The sequence below is a fragment of the Pipistrellus hanaki genome (assembly GCF_964339955.1).
Source record: "Pipistrellus hanaki genome assembly, chromosome: 5".
Lineage (NCBI taxonomy): Eukaryota > Metazoa > Chordata > Mammalia > Chiroptera > Vespertilionidae > Pipistrellus > Pipistrellus hanaki.
The window spans coordinates 82821790-82842969 of NC_140507.1; the positions used below are offsets into that span (position 1 = coordinate 82821790).

A 21180-nucleotide genomic window follows, 5' to 3' on the forward strand; every position below is an offset into this window, starting at 1 on the left:
CTGTTTCCTAGTGTTTTGTTGTTTTTTTTAATTGTTGTTTACATTTTAAAACTTATTTTAAAAATACTTTTTAAATTTTTCAATTATGGTTGACATAAAATATTACATTAGTTTCAGGTGTACTACATAGGGATTAGACATTTATATACTTTATAAAGTGATCACCTAAGCTAGTTCCATCTGACACCATATATAATTATTGCAATACTATTGACTATATTCCCTATGCTGTAATTTACATCGCTGTGACTTTTTATAACTGGCAATTTGCACATCTTAATTCTTTTCACCCATCTCCCTACCTCCCCCTCACCTGGCACCTATCAAAATATTCTCTGTATCTATAAGTTTGTTTTTATTTTATTCGTTTATTCAGATATTTAGGTCACACATTTAAGTGAAATCATATTGTATCTGTCTTTCTCTGTCTGACTTATTTCACTTAGCATAATACCCGCTAGGTTCGTGGTCGGCAAACTGCAGCTCGCGAGTCACATGCGGCTCTTTGGCCCCTTGAGTGTGGCTCTTCCACAAAATACCACGGCCTGGGCGAGTCTATTTTGAAGACGTGGCATTAGAAGAAGTTTAAGTTTAAAATTTTTGGCTCTCAAAATAAATTTCAATCGTTGTACTGTTGATATTTGGCTCTGTTGAGTTAGGTCCACCCATGCTGTCGCAAATGGCAAGATTTTGTTTCCTAGTGTTGAATAACTGTTATCGTCATCATTTTCTATCCTCAGGAAGAGTCCTTTTCACAACTTAGCTTGTCTAGGCTGTTGGAGGGCTGGGAAGATATCCCAGATTTGAGCCGGGCTGCCTGTCAGAGGAGGGAAGAAGAGGACCATGGGAGCCCACTACACAACTCGGGAATCAAACACCTTCAAACGAGAGCATCGCTGCCCGTCCTTTCTTCCTCCATGTTGGAAATCATTAGTGTTCTCTTTAGCTATTTTCATTCAGCGTGCCCCTGGAGCTGCCAGGAGCCACGAAGCTGCCCCAGTCCCCTGTCTCTTCCTACTCATTGCACTGGTGGCAAGAGGCACCTGGGCTTCTCTGGCAAGCTTTGGGGTCTTCACACGATGTGGCCTCTACTTATTGCCAGGTTTCTGCCACCTGTTCTGCTTGGAGGAGACAGATAAGGGCGGGGAGGGCGAGGAAGCCCCTGCCAGTTGGCAGGCATGTCTGCCGAGCTGAGCAAGCTGCAGCCTTTTAGACTGGAATTGCCTTGGAACAAATCCGTGCAGGGAATGGCCAGATCCTGGCAGAGGACAATGGGAGCCCAGATGGAGAAGAAAGCTTGAGAGGGTAATGGACTTGGAGCAGGCTTCATTGAAGGCTCCGGGGGATCCTGTCAACATGCTTCCCTGGGCTCCTTGGGCGAGGCTCCAGGAAGGGACCGGTCAGCTTCTCATATGCAGCAGCACCTACCCCCATGCCCTGCTGTTTGCTCCACGACCAGCTTACAATACCAGGCTTCTCAAAGGTGGGGATTGAGTCTTCATCCCTCCTTGTGTCCGCAGACTTTAGCCAGGGCCTGGCAGCGAATCAGGACTCACTTAACTTTTCCTGATTCGAATGGAATTGAGGGAAATTGCTGGAATATGGTTAGGGCCAGAGAGACACCTGGGTGCCTTAGACAAGCTAACAACTTGGCACAACTTTAACCAGTATTGTTAAATATTTTCTCAACAATTATGTAGGGAAGAGGTTGAAGGCTGAGTGAACAAAGAGCTGTTAAGGAGGACTGCCCCTCCCACCCCCACCCCCACCCCCACCCCAACCCCGCCCCACAAATCTCACTCATTTTTAGACCCCGTCAGATAAAACAAAGACCTACAGCGGAAACAGACCCACCCTCCTTAGAAACATTTGAACAGTTGTTACTTCAGCCTGCCCCATGGGGTGGTGGTGATGGAGGTCTCTATAGGAAGTGGTTACAGGGTTAAGCCTGGGATTGACCTGCTGGCAAAGTTGCAAACAAGTCCCAGCTTGGAGGGCACAGACCTGTAAGCATAATTAAGCTTGATCTTGTAACTGCTCCCTAGATCTCTCCTGGGTAGCTAGTGGGCTGTGGGAGGGGCAGTAAGAGCTGCCAAAACAAGTGAAATTTACAACAACCTTGTAAATTACCTTGTTTGTCCCTGATTATAAATAAAGCCTCAGCTTTGCAGTCTGAATGTGTTCTGTGACCTCAGCCAGGCACAGAAGATCCACCCCATCTTTTTCTCTTTGTCTGTCTTTTCTCCATCCTTCGTTGCCCTGCTCAGGCTAGCCGAACCATTGGCTGTGCTGGCGTGGCACAGGTCTCTACATGGATATTTCCTTCGTAGGAGTTCTGATAAATACTTTCTCTGCCAGATTTCCAATGATGTCTTAATGTCTATTGGAGCAGTGCTCCAGGCCTGGCCTGGATGCTGTTGGCCTAATCCAATGTGCAAATGCATCTATCTTTAGAAATGGGGTTAAGTCAACTACTACTGATTTTGTTTTGTTGTGTTAAATAAATGTATGTATTAGTATAACAACTTTAAAGGCCCTTTCAACTGAAAAACAAATTACTCTCTATCACAAGAGTAATAGGTTTTATTTTTGTGTATTCTGGAGACTTCGGCCATAATCATACATATTTTACATCAATGTAATTCTAGTGAACATAACATTTTCTTTCTTCTTTCTTCTCTTCACATTACATCAAATGTTTTTCTATATTTTTCCATTCTTTTTTCTATTTTAATAGCCGTATGCTATTTCATCAAGTGGATAAACAAACTATTTAGATTGTTGACGTGTTTTCTGCTATCATAAGGAACCAAGCAACGACAATTTTGTATTATGGCTTTTTTTTTCTTGTTGAAATTATTTTGATTAGGGTTCATTTTTAGGAGAAGGATCAAAGGCACTGGTGGGCTGGAGCTAGGGCATACCAGCTTGTGAGAGCCCATTTTGCAAACCTCTTGAACTCCCTTGAAATCAGCAGTAATAGGTAGGATGCTTTACACCACAAAAATGGACAAATACTGCAAATCAGGGCTTTTTGTTTTTGTTTTGTTTTTGGAGAGCTGGCTTGCTAACAATAATGATCAAAGGGCATAAAATTGTTTATAGTGCTTGCTATATTACTGATTGCCATATTATTTTTTAAAGAACTACATATATAATATACATATAACACACATATATTCAGTTTAATTGAGACATTTTAATTTATTGAGGTGTAATTATGAAATATTTATATTTCTTCAATAATTGCTAGGCTGTGTTTTGTCAACACTTCCTTTCCCGCTGGGTTTGGGTTCCCTTAATACAGGTTGTCCCCCAAAGTGCATACACACTGTAACAGATAATAGCTCAATTTTGAAAATGAAATGTATTTTACTAAACACTGCCTTTATAATTATTCAGTGTGTGTGTGTACATTTTTTGGGGGACACCCTATATATATGATTAATAAATTTAGAGAAAAATGCAAAGGAACCACAATGGCTAAGGCAACTTTGAAAAAAGGAAAACAAAGTTGGAGGACTTGTCACTACTTAACTTTGAACTTATAAATCTCTAGTAATTAAGACAATATGGTATACATGTAAAGATAGACAAATATATCAATGGAACAGAATAGAGAGTCTGGAAATAGACCACATATATATGGTCAATCTATTTTCAACAAAATTGCAAAAGCAATTTGGTTAGTGGAAAAAAGATGGTCTTTTCAACAAACTGGGCTGAAATGAATGGATAGCCATAAGCAAAAAATCCCCCAAAACAACAATAATAAGAAAATTATACTTATTCCTTATACCATATACAAAAATTAAATTAACATGGATCATATATCTGTGAACCCCCAAACTACACAACTTCTCAATGAAAACATAGAAGAGAATCTTTGTGATCATGGATTAGGGAAATATATCTTAACTATAATACAAAATGTATGATCCATTATAGAAAGAGTTAATATTATTAATAACACGGCAAGGAAAAAACCAACTTCATAGATAGTCAATAGCATGGTGATTACCAGAGGGGAAGGCGGATGGGGGAGGTAAAAGAGGGTATATGGGGATAAATGATGATGGAAGAAGACTTGACTTTGGGTGGTAAACACATAATACAATACAAATGATGTATTATAAAATTGTACTCTTGAAACCTATATAATGTTATTAACCAATGTCACCCTAATAAATAAAATTAAAAACTTAATACATTTGACTTAGAACTTCTGCCTTTCAAGCTATACTAAGATAGTAAGCAGGTGAGCATAAACTAGAGGCATTTATTCACAAATCAGAAATCTCTTAAAGGAATTGACTTCAGAATTTGTGAAGAATTCTCAAAATTCAAGTAAAAATGAGTTTTTAAAATGGACAAATTTAAACAGCATTTCACCAAAGAATACACTGATGGTAAATAAGCACACGGAAATATGCTTAACATTATTATTTATGAGAGAAATGCAAATTAGAAGCACAATGAGAAACCACTCATTACACACCTATTAGACACCCCTGAATGGAAAAGATGGACCATCTGAAGTGCTGATGAAGACGTGGGGCACCTGGAACGCTCAGCTGCTGCCGGGAATGTGAAATAGCACAGCCACTTAGGAAAGCAGCTCGGCTGTCAATCATACACCTACCATATGACCTAATCCACCCCTAGGATTTTATCCAAGAGAAATGAAAGTGTGTGTTCATGTAGAGACTTGTACTTGCCAGTTAGAGCAGCTTTATTTTGTCATAGCCCTAAACTGAAAGCAGCCCAACTATCCATCAAACTGAGTGAATATAATAAACTGTGGTAAATCTGTTCAATGGAAAACTATTTAGCAATAAAAAGGATTACAGTTCTGATATAACCTACAACTTGGATAAATCACAAAGTGATGTGCCAGGTAAAAGAAGCCAGACACAGCCGGGACCGGTTTGGCTCAGTGGATAGAGCGTCCGCTTGGGGACTGAAGTGTCCCGGGTTCAATTCTGGTCAAGGGCATGTACCTTGGTTGTGGGCATATCCCCAGTAGGAGGTGTGCAAGAGGCAGCTGATCGATGACTCTCTTTCATCGATGTTTCTCTCTCTCTATCTCTCTCCCTTCCTCTCTGTATAAAATCAATAAAATATATTTTTTAAAAAAGAAAAAAAAGAAGCCAGACACAAAAGAGTATGCTATATAATTTTAGAAATGCAAAATAATCTTTTTTTATATGTCAATTATATCTTTTTAAAAAATTTACTTATTGTCTAAAGTTTTACATATGTCTCCTTTTTTCCTGATTGGCACCCCCGCCCTCCCCGCCCCGCACACCAGTAATTCTCACCCCCGGGAAGCCCCCCATTGCTCCAGTGTCTGTGTCCATTGGTCATGCTAATATGTTTGCATACAAGTCCTTTGGTTGATTTCTAACCCCCCGCCCCCCTGCCATTTGTCTCTGGATCTATTCTTGTTCATCAAATTATATTGATCATTATATCCCACATATGAGTGAGATCATGTGATATTTATCTTTCTCTGGTTTATTTCACTTAGCATAATACTCTCCAGTTTCATCCATGCTGTTGCAAATGGTAAAAGTTCCTTCTTTTTTTTATAGCAGCATAATATTCCATTGTGTAGATGTACCACAGTTTTTTAATCCACTCATCCACTGATGGGCACTTAGGCTGTTTCCAAATCTTAGCTATTGTAAACTGTGCTGCTATGAACATAGGGGTGCATATATCCTTTCTAATTGGTATTTCTGGTTTCTTGGGATATAGTCCCAGAAGTGGGATGACGGGGTCAAATGAAAGTTCCATTTTTAACTTTTTGAGGAAACTTCATACTGTCTTCCACAGTGGCTGCACCAGTCTGCATTCCCACAGCAGTGCATGAGGGTTCCTTTTTCTCCACATCTTCGCCAGCACTTCTTGTTTGTTGATTATAGGTATTCTGACAGATGTGAGATGGTACCTCATTGTTGTTTTGATTTGTATCTCTCCAGTGATTAGTAACTTTGAGCATGTTTTCATATATCTCAGCCTCCTGTATATCCTCTATTGAAAAGTGTCTATTTAGGTCCTTTGCCCATTTTTTGATTGGGTCATATATCTTCCTTTTGTTAAGTTCTCTGTAAATTTTGGAGATTAAAACCTTATCTGAAATACCATTGGCAAATATGTTCTCCCATGCAGTGAGCTTTCTTGTTTTGTTGATGGTTTCTTCTACTGTGCAGAAGCTTTTTATTTTGATGTAGTCCCATTTGTTTATTTTCTCCTTAGTCTGCATTGCCCTAGGAGCTGTGTCAGTAAAGATATTGCTTCGGCACATGTCTGCTATTTTGCTGCCTATGGAGTCTTGTAGGATGTTTATGGTTTCCCATCTTACATTTAAGTCCTTTAGCCATTTTGAGTTTGTTTTTGTGTATGGTGTAAGTTGATGATCTAGTTTCATTTTTTTGCATGTCTCTGACTGTATTTCCCAGCACCATTTATTGAATAAACTATCTTGACTCCATTGCATGCTCTTGCTTCCTTTGTCAAATATTTATTGAGCATAATGGCTTGGGTCTATTTCTGGGTTCTCTGATCTGTCCCATTGGTCTACAAAATAATTTTTACTGAAGGAAAGCAGGTCAGTGGCTGCCTGAGGACGCAAGGAATGGGCAGTGGTATGAGGAACTGGATTACAATTGGGTAAGAAGGACGATTTGGGGTTTGATGTATAGGTCCATTATCTTGTTTGAAGTGATGGTTTCATAGGTGCTTCCATATGTAAAAACTTATCAAATTATATATTGTATTTTAAATAAATGTATTTTATTACATGTTAATTATTCCTGGATAAAGTTGTTAAAAATAGTTAAAAACTGTGGGCATAAGCTCATTGTGCCATGATATACAGTATCCAAAAATAATATTCCATCTAAAAGGGAATGTCCCCCAAATTTGGCCACTATGTCTCCTGTGAACATCAATATTATAACATAAGGCCAACACAAAAATCACGTAGATATGCCATACATGAAATGGACAGAAGGTAAACGACAAAAAAATTTTCCACAATTTAATCAAGAAATGAGATTCTGTGATGTTTTAAGGATAAAAGTAAATATGGAGTCGCTCAATAATTAGCTTAGGAACTGCCAAAAACAAAACAAAACAAACAAACAAACAAAAAACACCTAGCAGATGCCTTTATGGCAAAGTGGACTTGCCTGGGTATGGGGCAGTAGAGTAACCCTGTAAACTTCTGCAAACCTAGTCAGTCACATGGACATTGACACATATTATAGCAGGGATCACCATGCATTAATAGTATTATCTAATCTTTTGCTTAGAAATATCAGAGTCACAAATGCAATAGCAGGAATATTTTTATTTAATTTGTATGAAATTTGGTCAAATTCAGTAAAAGCCTTTGGATGTCATTGGAAAAACACACACACAAAACAACACCACCACCAAGGGACACATTGCTAGATTCTGCCCATTTCTTTTTTCTTTGACTTTAAACAAATTTTTATAACACAAAGTTCACACAGTTGGGTATTTCTCTACTTTGTATGCAATTATTCTTACTCTCCACAGAAAGGCTGCTTCTTAACTTCTCATCAGGAGATGGCAAGGACTAAAATCCTGATATTAACAGGATAGTAGTAAAAATGCCCCAGTGATTTAAGTTGAAAGTAATACATTGATACATTGCTCTTGCATTTAGTTATCAAGAATCTTCAAATGTATTTTTATTCAAAAATACAAAATAAACTATCTGTAGGCATGGAGAATGGTAGCAGCAAACCATTGTATGTTATCAGCTGAAACCAGAAACTGATGTTATAGTGATTTTCATTAAAAAATGTATTTATTGATTTCAGAGAGAAGGGAGAGATAGAGATGGAAACATCAATGACGAGAGAATCACTGATGAGCTGCTTCCTGCACAGTCTGTACTAGGAATTGAGCCCACAACCTGGGCATGTGCCCTTCCCAGAAAAATGCCCTCCTCAACAGCAACTCATGTAGCATTCAAGGCTTCTGTGATTCTGTCTTTTTTTCATTCACTTCAACATCACTTGTCCCACCAACCTTCAGCACAGCTACTCCATCTGAGAGTTTTGCCAGATGTTTATTTAGTTTTTCCTTTTCATATTCACTAGTCATGATATTTAATGGCTCAATGATTTCTTGAATACATTTTTTAACTTGAGCCTTGTCACCTTTCCTTTTAAGAGCATGGCATCACCTTTGGTCACAATGACCTCTCCAACCTCTCCTAAGTCATAAGGCTGAATATCTTTAAGATTTAGAGTCAATCTTTCTTCTCCCACCACAGTAGCAATAGCCATGACTGTAAGCTGATTCTTTCTATCATCACTCAAACCTGGAGCTCTGACTGCTACAAACTGAAGGCCAACCTTTAACTTATTCAAAACAAGTGAACTTAGAGCTTTTCCTTCAACACCTTTAGCAATTATGACCAAGGGCTTACTGTGAGCATTGGAGTTTCAAGAATAGGTACACTTGGTTGCGGGCACATCCCCGGTAGGGGGTGTGCAAGAGGCAGCTGGTCGATGTTACTACTCTCTCATTGTTTCTAGCTCTCTATCTCTTTGTAAAAAAAAAAAAAAATAAGAACAGGTACAATGGACTGAACACTAGACATTTTCTTTTCACTCAATAGAACACAGGCATCTTGGGATTTACATTTCTGATCTTTTGCTGTATTAATAAAGTATGAATATAACCTCCATCAAACTTCATGCGTCCAATCGTTTCTAATTCATCATTCAGTGTGTTTTTTTCATCCTTTACTATGATGACACCCTTTCTTCCAACCATTTTGATTGGGTCGAAAATTATGTTGCCAATATTTTGGTCTGCATTTGCAGAAATTGTAGCAACCTGAGCTATTTCTTCAGGGGTTGTTACAGGTTTAGGCTATTTCTCAAATCCAGCAATTACAGCATCAACAGCTGACATCACACCTCTCCTGAATTCTGCTGGATTAGTACCTTTATCAACCTTCTCAAAGCCTTCCTTGGCAACCCAGCGTGCCAGTACAGAGCAGTGGTGGTGCCATCCCAGCCTCTTCATTTGTATTATTGGCAACATCTTGAAAAAATTTAGCAACCATGTTTTATATTTGTCTTTTACATCAATGGACTTTGCAATAGTCACTCCACTTTGTTTACTTCTCCATCTCTGTTCAGTAATCACTGTTCTTCCCTCTGCCCCCATAGTAATGGCTATAGCCTTGGCTAAAAGGTCTACACCTTGAAGGATTAAGGTCAGGCATCTGCACAAAATTTTACATTTTTGGCATAAGTCCTTGTGAGATGAAGAGCCAGTGCTCTGGACACTGGCCTAAACTGGTGAGGGACTTGGTGTAATCAAAGCATTTCAGTGGCAAGTGAGGGACCAGGTTCTACCTATTTCTGAACTTAGATTTCTGCTTTTGTCTCTTTGCCTGGAGCAAATGTGGTTTGAATTCCTGCCCTGAAACACACATGGACCCTTGTTCCAGCCTGGGAGCAGACCCTACAGCCTGGGAGCAGATCATCCTTGGATCTCAAGAGCAGAACTGAGTGGGCTGGATTAGGCAGCAGATTCCTGACCTACCACCAGATCTGTGCACACAGTAGGACTTGTCTTTTTCATGGTACAAAAAAACCTGGGTAAAATATTTTAAGCAAAAGAGGATATTGATTACCTCAAGTGATTGAAAAGTCCTGGACCTAGGTCGGGAAGCTCCAGGCCTTAAATGATGGCATCTCCCTGGTCTCTCTCTTTCAACCTTTTTACCCTTCTTGTTTCCAGATGGTGACCTCTCAAAACTCATGATTGCAGTTCCAGGCCTCATATCCTCTCAGGGTTAAATCCAGTGGGAAGGAGAGCTGCTGCTATTCCATAGGAATCAAATGAAGCAGCTGTGTCACTGAACCCATCATTGAGACCAGAGAGAAGGAACTCTGTTATGTGTGCCTTATGGTCTGGGATGTGAGAGAAGGAGTGTTTTCCTAAAGAACCTGGAAGAGTTCATTTCCCACAAGTGCAGTAGGCAGTTGCTGGGTGAAATCTACTGATGGCCCTGGATTCAGTGTGTCTGGAGCTCATTTCTGTTTCTGCACTCTGCCTAGTAATTCCGGTGAGCTCGGGCTTTCAAAATCTTCATTAAGTCCTAGACTGATTTATTGTTAAATTCTCAGGGAAAACTACTTCAGGGCATCTAATTTTTGAGATAAGGAAGAGCAAAGAGAAGAAAGACTGGATTCTCAAGCTCTGGAACTTTAGGTACTTTATTTAAGCAGCTAAAGTTAAAGAGAACACGTGGTGTAGAGTTGGGCCACAGTGAAGCAGACATAGCCTCAAGTGTAATCCATTTTTTGCTGTGTGTGGGCATCTGTGGAGGTCCATCCCCAGAAACTCGGATGTCCTGGATCCTCATATTGAAAAGAAATGGATTTATGGAGACTATATCTGTGCAACCTTTTCCTCAGGTGTCAGGCTTAATCCTAACATTAATAATGAGGCTAATCATGGCAATAACAATAAAGCAGGGATAAAAATATATAGATCAATAGTTTATAGCAGAATTTATCTTTGGGAGGATGCTGTCTTATCTAGAAGGTGGATAAGATGCCTAGAGTAGAAACTCTTAGATCATCGACATTAACAGTGGCAAATACAATAAAACAGAGAAAAGGGTTTTCTTCCTGAAAAAATGTTGATGGTAAACTGTGAAGTACATGGAGTGAAGTGGCCCTTGCAAGGTCTTTGAGAGAAAATGCTTAGTATTTCATTCTACGTTCTTTGCTTCACTACCATGTACGACCTCTCTTGCACCTTCTGTAAAGTCTACTAAACACACAAATGGCTGTGCCTGAGTGTTATTCACTCATTTATTTATTTACAGTAAAACCAAGGCTAGTGTTGGATTTCCTGCCTGGGTCATTATGGAATGCTACAGAAAGAGCCTGTGTGAGATGTTGGATGATCCATAAATGGAGTGAACAAGAGCTCAAAGCTGGAGGAGTAGAGGAATGTCCCTTAGGAATTCTACAGACATTTTAAAGTACATTTCAGACATTTAAATAGAATGGAATTGGAGGTTGAAGTTTTCTTTAACCAGATTTCAAGGAACAGGAAGGTCCAGTTGCTATCTATTTAATAATGACAATATTATTTATTATTTATGTACTAATGTTAGATGTTTTGCTGAGCCTTTTATATCTCCTGTAAGATAAATGTTTCTTATTCTTACTGCATTTCTCTTATTTGCTTAATAACATTGACCCCAATCTGGGTTGATATGGTTACTTATTCACAATGTTTTCTCGGTTATCTCCAATTATACAGCAAACACCGCTAAGGCAGACATCTACTTATTTCATTGGCCAACTTTTAAACAGCACTTATCATGGTACCTGCACTTAGTGATCACTCTATAGATATTACCGGCTATTAGCATGGCAGGCAGTCAATAAATGAGTGAAATTAAATAAATAAATTAATTAAATGAGTTAATTTTGTAGATGAAGAAGCTGAGGTCCACAGAAGTTTGCCGACTTACCAGGAGGCCACGTGACTAAGAGCGAGCAGTGTCAAGGTGCCATCGCAGATTCCAGCTCCGGCTCAAGCGTGGTTCTCAGGACCTCGCAAACACTGGGGCAGCTCTTTCAGGAGGAGCTCAGGCGAAGCTTGTGTTTCTGTGCCAAATGTGGCTCCCTATTCCACAGAGTGTGGGAGAGGAATAAAGAGGCACCCTGTAATAGCCCAACCAGGGCTGAGCACAGCTGGCTCCCCTGGGGCCCTGCACAGAGTCTGAGAATTGTGGGAGCACAGCCTGCTGTGTCTGGCTGGTGCCTGTGCGGTTACTCCGCATGCCTGTGCTGCCATGAAGCTCCCTGAGATCTTGCCTTGGGAGGTGGGGAAGATTAGGGGGCCTGTGGGTCCCATTTCCCTCCCACTGGAAGGCCATGGCTGCCTTGCATAGACCATGGGGAGGAGGAGAGCATGAGATGGCTTTTTTATTGTGGAGTTTCACTTATGTAAACATTTCTGTGCACCTTTAGCAGGGTAACTGTGATGTATCCACTGACACTTTCTTAGCACCAGCAACTCAGTCAGAATAACATGCTTACATGCCAACCTGCAAGGAGGTCCATGTCATCTCCTTTAACATAAAACATCAAGCACATCACTAGGCTTCCGTGCACCAGGTGTTGTGAAGATACCACTTCTTTTCCCACTTGTTTTCCTCTTGGTGCATACCCTCTTACAGAGAGGAAGGGAGAGGGATAGAAAGTTAGAAATATTGAGGAGAGAGAAACATCAACCAGCTGCCTCCTGCTGGGATGTGCCCACAACCAAGGTACACGCAGTTGACTGGAATTGAACCTGGGACCCTTGACTGGAATTGAACCTGGGACCCTTGATGCTCTATCCACTGAGCCAAACCTGTTAGGGTTGGGATACAGACTTCTGAAGGAGACTTGGGGTTTTATGGGGGTGACCTTGAACCCCTTTTCCTGCAATCTTCAGAGAAGGGCCTTGGGAGTGGCAAGTACATCATGGTAATACCCAGAGCACAGGTGAAAGAGTATGGACTTTAGAGTCAAATAATACTGGGCCCAGTCCCAGAATTGCTCCTTACTGCCTCATGGCCCTGAACCCATTAGTGCACCCCTGCACCTAATTTTTTTGTCCATAAAATGTGGAGAATAATGGCTAACTCTAAGGGAGATTAGGAGAGCTAAGACATTATATATTACTAGCGGCCTGATGCATGAAAATTCGGCAAGAGTAGGCCTTCATTCCCCTGGTTGCAGGCACCGGCTTCCTCCAGCTGTGGACACACACCCAGGACCTAGGAGGTTCGCTTTGGCTCTGGCTTCTTCTGGGAAGACATCTGATCTAATTAGCAGATTGTCCTTTTATTATTATACAGTGATATATTAATGTTATATATAACATTCTCTGGGAAGTATCTATCACTATTGTTAGCACATAGTAGGTACTTCAGAAGTGATATTAGGGTAGCTAATATCAGTTTCCAGATGGTATGTGCAAAAAGAAGTTTACCTTAACATTGTTTATAAACACAAACCTTGGGAGTGGCATCAATGTATACCAATAAAGAAATGATTAAATCAGTTATGAAATACTCCTATGATAAAATATAATGCAGCCATTGTAAATCCTGACTTTTTTTTTTAAAAAAAGGGAAAATATTCACAAAAGAAATGTCAAGTAAAAAGAAGATCCAAATCATATAATATATATAATTCAAATCATAATTATATATATTTAATTCTATATTTTAGAAATATATATATTTATATATCTTAAAATTGATGGGGGGAGGGGGATAAAATTATGCTATGTATATGTACCATTGGATAGGGCTCTATCCCTCCCTCAAAAGGATTTGGAAAATACCACCCAAAAGCTGTAGTTTCTCTGTCTAAGCAGTAAGAGAATGGGTGGTTTTCATTTTCTTCTTTACCCTTTTTCTATTTCCCCGATTTCCCACAATGAACATTTCCTATGATTATAATACAAGAAGCAAGCATTGCTTTCTGAAAGTGATAGGAGAAGCAGCCCCTCATTGTTTTCACAAAGCGACAGCTGCTGGGAACCATTAACCTCCTTCCCCATCCATTTTAATGACCGAGGACCGTGGCCTGGCAAGGGTGGGACCCGGATGGCTCCCAGGCCCCGGCCAGCACCACAGATGGGCTCCAGGGCAGGGGGAGTGCCCCGCCTTGCGGGGTCGCCCCTCCTCCTCTCCGTGGCGTCTCCTCCGCTATTTATTCACTCACACAGCCTATAGAGTTAAAAGAGGTTTGTTTCTTTTCAGGCTGTTGAGTGCAGCCAGGGTAATTTAGTAGAAAAATGTCATGCTAATGCAATTCAAAGTTCAAATGATCTTTCATTTCGAGGGAAAGAAGAATGTGTGTGCAGTTGGAATGTTAAAACTCACTACTTGCCCTGCAATTCAAATAGAAATATGAGCTGCAGGGGCTACATAAGTCACACGAAGCACTGTGAGTGAAATGTGCAAAATGAATAAAAATGATCCGGAAGCCGTTTATTAGCATTGCTGGGGGCCAGCGCCAAACAAGAACCGTGGCCGTCAGAGGCTGCGTGGGGAAGAAGGAGCGTTTACATGAAATTACAATAATCCTCAAATAATGAGGAAGAAAGTGATCAGTGAGGTCCTTCTGAGAATATCGAAGGCCCCCCTCAGCCCCCCAGAGGGCGGTGCCCTTTCCAACCCACATGCCCTTTCCTCTCTCCCTGGGCTCGTGGCTCCTGGCTCCTGCTCTTGGCAGGTGAGTGGGGCTGGAGCCTCGGGGAGAGGTTGGGGTGCCCACAGTGCTGCATGCTGCCACAGAGGTCAGATGGGGAAGCTGTGGCCCCTGGGGCTCTGGCCACCAGAGAGTGTGTCTGGCCCCCTGGATGCACTGGGATGGGGTCTGTGTCTGTCCTTGCTGAGTTAGGCCCACTCCTCCTCCACTTCAGGTTTCCAGGCTCCCTGCCATAAAGATGTGCTCTGAGAAAGAACGTCATTATTTATATCTTAATATAAATTTGCCACCTTACTTCAGCTCATAAGAGAGTAGAATTTTCAGACATAGTTGTTACAATTTATTGAAATACTTTCTTTCACACCCCCTAACCCCCCCCATCCCCCCCGTCCCCCACAACTTGGGAAAAGATGGCAGATTTTTTCTTGTGAGATGGCAGATTTTTTCTTCAGATTTTAAAGTAAAATTTGATCTACCACTGAGATCTCTCTTGTCACCCTAAAAATGACCTTTGCTGTCATCATTATAAACTCCATCCGCGTTATGTCCCTGAAAAGCCCTGCCTCCCAGTGTGGCTGTATTTGGAGATGGGGCCCCTAAGGAAGTAATTGAGGCTAAATGAGATCATTAGGATGGAGCCTGGGTCCAACAGGATTTAGTGTTCTTATAAGAGACACCAGAGCCTCATTCTCAAAGAGTCTCTCATTCTCTTACACACACACACACACACACACACACACACACACACACACATCCACCCCTCCTACCCCTCCTGGTAGCCTACACGAAACCAAGAACAGGCCATGTGAGCACACAGTGAGATGGTGGCCCCCTGCAGGCCCAGAGAAGAAGCCTCAGAATAAAACCTCCCTCTCCACACCCTGATTTTGAACCTCCAGCCTTCAGAGAGGCAAGAGATACATTTCTGTTGCTTAAGCCACCCAGTCTGTGGTATTTTGTTATGATGACCTGACCAAACTAATAGATTTTCTAAGAAACTAATATCCAAGAAACAGTGGGGATATGATCCTCACTTACACAGACAATAATGTGGCAGCACTAAGAAACTAAAAGAGCACTAGAACTCAAGGCATTCTTGTGAATGTGGTGTGTATGCAGGCAGGTGCTTCTTTGGAGAGAGCTAATGTTCTATTATGTTTCATCTAAGTGGGTGAAGTTTTTTTTTCATGTATGCTTCATTGCAGGGTAGAGGAGTGTGATGCATAGATTTGGTGATGGTGGTGGGAGGGGGGGTTTCAGAGGTAAGAAGAAAGAAAAAGGGGCACTATTTTACATCTAACCCTAAGAGCAGAAAAAATAGTCAATTAATTTATACACATGTATCCCAATATACTGTTATGCTTTATTTCCCACATTGACTCCCATAGAATACCAGTTCCGGAGCAAAGGGATATTAATGGAAGTTATTAAAGAATTTCTTTGATCAAGTGATTTTATGACATGTTTTTGCATGATTTTTCAAAACTTGGGAATCGTGACTCTAAGGAGCAGACCAAGCCTGCAGAAGGTCCCAATATACCTGATCAGGACTCCCTTTTCATTGTTTATTTTTGGGGAGCATGCTCAGGGCCAAGGTGATGCCATGGAAGAGCATGATGAGAAGTCACACAATTTAAGTCTAGTTGTGTTTGTGGCACCATCCTGAGCGGGTCATCTGTTGGTGGCTCGGTGGCTTTGCTATGGAATGAAGGGTGGGTGGAATGATCTTGGCTCTTCCTCTCCTCTGGCATCTGTGTTTCTGTTTCCATGACTTCCTGACCCTACTCACCTACTTTGTACTCTCAGGCAGGGCATCCATCTCCCTATCTATTCATAAGTATAGAAACACTTAGCCTGCCTTCCACAGAGGTCTCTTGTTAAAATCAAATGAGTTAATGCAGGAGAAAGTACTTAAAAAAAATAAAGTGCTAAATAATTTCGAATGACTTTAGGGAAAGCATTATATCTTCCCTGTCATTCTAGGTACTGTACAAACAAGGTGAAGGGAAGTGTGAGGAATGCCACACCCTCAGGGCTCCAGCTCTGGAGGTAGATTGCTTGGATTCAAATCCCAGCCCTGTCCTTTCTGCTGAATGATCTCAGGGCAGGTTGCTAATGTTCTTTGCCTTAATTTCCTTTGCATTAAAATGATGATACCTTCTCCTGGGATTGCAATGCGACCGTATGGGTTAAGTGCTAAAAACAGGGCTGCGTATTTAGTAAATGCTCAGTAAATATTAAGTATTCATTATTATCATCATTGTCATCATGATATCACCAGCCATCATCATCATCGAATGAAGGAACAGCACAACCACAATAGCAACAACTAATGAAATAAAAAATAAAAATATTTAGTGGTGGGGTGGCCAGTAGATGGCTAGCATAAAGGCTCCTAACTCTTCAAATGAGCTGAATGTCCCCCTCAACTCTGCTGGCCTCTGTGGGCTAATAAGTTAAACACATACAGTAGATCCATCTTATTAGCAAGTGTTCATTGGGTCCTCCACTTTGCGAGCCATAACGCTCACCGTGAGGCATAGGTAAAAAGCAGGCTTATCCCCCTTTAAAAAAATTATAATTTAGTCCTGACCGGTGTGACTCAGATGGTTGAGCTTCGTCCCATGCACAAAGAGGTCCCTGGTTCAATTTCCAGTCAATGCCCCGGTTACTGGTTCAGTCCCTAGTTGGGGTGCTTATCGGCAGGCAACCAATTAATGTTTCTTTGTTACATCAATGTCTCTCTCTCTATATATCTCTCCCTCTCCATAAAAATATAAATAAAAACATATTTTTTTAAAAAAAGCATAATTTAGAGAGAAACAAAAATTGTAAACTCCCCAAGCAACGAGAGGAAAACAAATGCCTGACAGTGTCCTGCCTTTCTTGGTAAGTCTGTGAATGTTCATGGGAAGAGTGATACGGTTGGTTTCACAGAAAAGGTGGGGCTGGACCAGGCTCTCAAGTGGGATGGATTTGGAAAGCAGAGAGAAGGGGAGATCATCATGAGTAGAGAAACAGAAGTGGGCATGCTGTGTCAGAGGTAGAAGAGTGTAGACTCAGCATTGGAAGATAGGTCCTTGACGATGAGGCAGAGGAATTTACACACAAGAGACAAACAGTAGAGAACAAATTGCTTTTTTTAAATTGTCCACTTTCTACAATGAAAGTGAGCCATCATTCTTCCCCACTCATTTGGCCATCAGCATAAATCAACGTTTGACTTGGGGGACCGGCAGGTAGTTATTTGAAAGGCTGAGTCAAATCATGCAGCTGATATGGGTGCTGCCTGCAGCTCTCCTCTCCCTGTGCTGGCCAGAGTTCCATCCAATGAACGTGCACTAGCTCTGAAAGGTTAGTAGGGTTGGGGTTCTTGAAGAAGGCTGAGGATGGGGACCCTCACATATTGGGGATCTCATGGATGAACTTGTTGCTTTTTTCTTTTTCTTTTTCTTTTTATATTTTATTGATTTTTTACAGAGAGGAAGAGAGAGGGATAGAGAGTTAGAAATGTTGATGAGAGAGAAACATTGACCAGCTACCTCCTGCCCAACCCTCACTGGGGATGTGCCTGCAACCAATGTACATGCCCTTGACTGGAATTGAACCTGGGACTCCTCAGTCCGCAGACTGACGCTCTATCCACTGAGCCAAACTGGTTTGGGCATGAACTTGTTTCTGAGATGTTGTAGGTAGAAAAGTATCCTGGGTGGGGTGTGCATGTCTGGAATTTTAACTTATACCACCGGATAGATGAGTGTATCCTAGAACAGGGAGAAGTGTTCTCATGTGCATGAACAAAACAAAGAGAAATTGTCTTGACCTTATGGCCCTCCTAGAAATTTTGACTTTCAACGTGGGGCATTTACAAGCCCATTAAACATGGTCACTGTGCCTCTGCATCAGTCCCGAGCCGCCCACTGTCAACAGTGTAGCCTGTCCTTCCTGAACCTGGCCACCAACATGAGCAGCCAGCTATTTAAGCAGAAATGATCTTTTGTGAAAATCTATATATTATTTAATGCCTTTGCCCTTTGCCTCAGCTCTATCTCTCCACAAGCTTCTCAGCCAGGATTTCAATCTGCTCTGGATGCTTTGCCAGGAGAAATGTACAGCCAGCTCCGGTGGGAACTGTGGCTCTCTGTCCCTGATGTCGGGAGCCTTGTAATTTATAGTTCTTTCATGCTGGGGCTCTGCAGCTCTTAATGGGGCCTCGCGGTAAAGTTTGGGAAGGGAGAAATCATTCCACTTAAAAATGGCTCTGCTTTGACTGTCTCTGTTTTTCTGGGAGTTTTTCTTCTCTTTTGTCTTTAAAGCCAGAGTCATTTCCCAGAATAAATGTTGTCCAAATGGCAGAGAAGAAAGAGGGAGAGAATCAGGTCTCCAGAAGATTCAGACACCAGCAGTGCTGGCGTTGGCAGTTCACTGATCAATCCACAAATATGTAATAATCACCTACCATATATAATGATAGGGACTGGGGAGAGTAATCAAAGGGGATTAAAATTCTGTCCATTTAATTCTCATAACTCAATAGCTTCTCACTGTTGGCCAAATTCAAGGCAAATTCATTGCCCTGATATCCAAGGCCCCGTGTAGACGTCCCCAACCCACCTTTCTGCGCATGCCCCTTGTTCCAGTTAACCCAGATTACCTCATGCTCTTTTTATCTGAGGATAAATGCCTCTTGGACCTGCAGATCCCTCCCCATCACTTCTATTAAATTTCCTTCATTTTTTTACAGGGTAATTTCAAGCACTACCTCCTCTGTGAAGCAGGGCTTGATTTGAGCTCAGTTGGATTTGAACTTCTTTTCTTTCAATCCCCAGGGAACTTTCCTTTTTTTTCTCTTTTTTTTTCCCCCCTCCAGAGAACAGTGCTTGACTGAGTAAGGAGATCAAAAAGCATTTGCTGATTGGCGAATTTAATAGGGGTGAACGGCTTTTAGAGTCTCAGGGGATTGTCAATATCAAAATGTCAGAGAGAAGACGTGATTTGAGCTTTGAACTTGGATACCAATTCTGAGAATTAGACGAGCAAGAAAAATTTACCTGAATTGCAGAACAGATAACACAGTAAGTACATATGTTCCTATGCATATGCAAGAGTGATACCTTTACAAACAGCCCCAAAGGTAGCAGACTGAGGTGAATATTGCTTTTCAAAACAGCTTCAGAGATGCACTATGGCTGCCCCCAAGCACGATGTTTGCATTGAGAAGATCCCATCTCCTGGTGCTCCCACTCCAACCCACCCATTCTGTTTGCTGCTGTTGTAATGTGATACATTCTACACAACTCCACACTTGGCTGGAGTGTTGGGGACACCAAGTGTGCACAGGACGGTGTTCAGCTCAGCATGGAGAAAGTAAAAGGCAAATTGTGGTCATGAGTTACAACTACATATGGGAGAAGCACATGAAAAAAATCAAATGAGAGTGCAAAACAATTCATGAAGCAGAGCTGAGATGAGCCAGCCAGAAGAGGTCGACCTGTATTTAGGAAGGAGTGTATGAGTGGGAACGAAGCAGTGGGGGGCCAGATCTGGAAACTGAGAGGGTCCCCAAAAGACATCAGGGAATGGGAGTGGAGGTTGGGCTTTCTGGCTGGGAGACCTGAAGTGTCTAAAATCATACCTAACAACTTCATCCCACATCCACCTTTTATTCCACAGATATTCTCTAAAAATCAACCCGTTTGTTTCCTCTTTACTACTGAGTGTATTCACGGTCTCCAGAACCAAACCTCAGTCAATGTTGCCTTTTTGCTTTCGCTAGACACCTACCTCCAATCAGTCACTCCTTATTACACTTCTCACAGATTGCCTTTGTCTCCAAGTCCTACCTGTAAAGAGAACACCAGGTCCATGTAGCTTCAGTCTTTTCAATATTGTTCCAGTTTTTTATGGCTGTATAACAAAGTACACCAAAATTTAGTGGCTTAAAAACAACCATTTTATTATCTTTATTATTATTATTATTATTGTTTTATTTTATTTATTTATTTTTTAAAATAAATTTTTATTGTTCATATTATTACAAATGTTTCTTCCCCCCCACTCCATTGCTCACCTCCACCAGGTTCCCACCCCACCCTCTGCCCTTTCCCCACCCCCCATTGTCCTCATCCATAGGTGCACAGTTTATGTTCAGTCTCTTCCCACATCCCCCTCTCCCCTTTTCCCCAAGAATCGTCAGTTCACTCCCCTTCCATACCTCTGATTCTATTATATTCAACAGTTAATATTATTCATCAGATTTTTTTTTTAATTTCCTTGGTTTTTAGATTCACTTGTTGATAGTTACGTATTTGTTGTTCATAATTTTTATCTTTATTTACTTTCTCTTCAGCAATTCATATAATTCTGGTTTGGTGGTGATGAACTCCTTTAGCTTTTTTTTTTTTTTTTTCATTAATGAAGCTTTTATCTGGCCTTCGATTCTGAGTGATAGCTTTGCTGGATAGATTATCTTTGGCTGTAGGTTCTTACTATTCATCACCTTGAATATTTCTTGCCATTCCCGTCTGGCCTGCATGGTTTCTGTTGAGAAATCAGCTGACAATCGTATGGGTGCTCCTTTATAGGTAACTACCTTCTTTGCTCTTGCTGCTTTTAATATTCTCTCTTTGCCTTTTGCTCTTGGAATTTTAATTATGATTTGTCTTGGTATGGTCCTCTTTGAATTCCTTTTGTTTGGAGTTCTGTGCACTTCCTGGACTTGTAAATCTAATTCTTTCACCAGGTGGGGGAAGTTTTCTGTCACTATTTCTTTCAGTATGTTTTCGATATCTTGCTCTCTCTCATCTTCTGGGACCCCCATAATTCTGATGTTGGTTCGCTTGAAGTTGTCCCAGAGGTTTCTTACATTATCTTCAATTTTCTGGATTCT

The 21180-nt window shown here is 41.1% G+C and overlaps 2 pseudogenes across 2 annotated transcripts; both read right to left on the reverse strand.

Annotated features, from left to right (window-relative positions):
- Positions 1–6614: 6614 nt before the first annotated feature.
- On the reverse strand, positions 6615–8518 carry LOC311623390 (60 kDa heat shock protein, mitochondrial-like; annotated as a pseudogene). Its single transcript has 2 exons — positions 7933–8518; positions 6615–6625 (listed from the first exon to the last, which is right to left on the reverse strand). The product of its transcript is annotated as a 60 kDa heat shock protein, mitochondrial-like (transcript).
- Positions 8519–8575: 57 nt separating this feature from the next.
- On the reverse strand, positions 8576–9541 carry LOC311623391 (60 kDa heat shock protein, mitochondrial-like; annotated as a pseudogene). The gene is made up of 2 exons: positions 9524–9541; positions 8576–9350 (listed from the first exon to the last, which is right to left on the reverse strand). The product of its transcript is annotated as a 60 kDa heat shock protein, mitochondrial-like (transcript).
- Positions 9542–21180: the final 11639 nt, after the last annotated feature.